General features: G+C 38.1%; 1 non-coding gene across 1 annotated transcript; it reads left to right on the forward strand.

Moving 5' to 3' along the window:
* Window positions 1–219: 219 nt before the first annotated feature.
* Window positions 220–326, forward strand: LOC131169472 (small nucleolar RNA R71). Its single transcript, XR_009140418.1, has one exon. It is a non-coding gene; the product is annotated as a small nucleolar RNA R71 (small nucleolar RNA).
* Window positions 327–845: the final 519 nt, after the last annotated feature.

The following is an 845-nucleotide window of genomic DNA, read 5'->3' on the forward strand; positions in this document are numbered from 1 at the left end:
GGATCAAGGTCATACATTCCAGCAGCTTGCCTCTTTTGAGTTGGAGCTGGTCCTCTTGGACTACTCCAAAGATGAGTATTCTTTGCAATTTTCTCCAATAGCTCATAAGCTTCATCTTCATGCTTCATAATAAATTCTCCTCCTGTTTGAGCATCAATAATCCCTCTAATTGCAGGAGTAACATTGGTGTAGAAATTCTGGTTTATCATCCATTTTGGAATGGCATGATGTGGGCATTGTCTCTCTAATTCCTTCCATCTCATCCATGATTCATAGAGAGTTTCATCTTCTCTTGGTCTAAAAGCTGTCATTTGATTCCTAAATTCTTGAGTTTTTCCAGGTGGAAAATATTGTGCAAGAAATGCATCAGTGAGCTGCTCCCAATTTGTAATGGAGTTGTGAGGTAAAGAATCAAGCCAATCCAATGCTCTATCTTTCAAAGAGAATGGGAATAACTTCAAAGTTGCTGCATCATCAGATACTCCAGGTTGTTTTTGTATATCACAAATCATAGCAAACTTCTTTAGATGTGTGTGTAGATTTTCAGAAGGATGTCCCTCAAATTGGGAATTTTGAATCATTTGAAGAACTCCAAAATCCATCTTGTAGCTATTTGCATCAATTCTTGGTCTAGCTATACTTTCTCTCAAGTCATCAAAATGAGGAAAAGCATGATCCATCATACTTCCCCTAGGCACATTAGCATTTACAACCTCTTTACCTTGGGCTGCATTTTCATTGTTTCGATCATTTCCAGCATTACCACCACCAATTCTAATTCTTTCATCAGCCATGTCTGCTTCAATTTCAGTTCCTCTCAAGGCTTCTTTCCTTTTTCAGGTTTC

This window comes from Hevea brasiliensis, chromosome 1 (genome assembly GCF_030052815.1).
Source record: "Hevea brasiliensis isolate MT/VB/25A 57/8 chromosome 1, ASM3005281v1, whole genome shotgun sequence".
NCBI classification, from domain to species: Eukaryota; Viridiplantae; Streptophyta; class Magnoliopsida; order Malpighiales; family Euphorbiaceae; genus Hevea; species Hevea brasiliensis.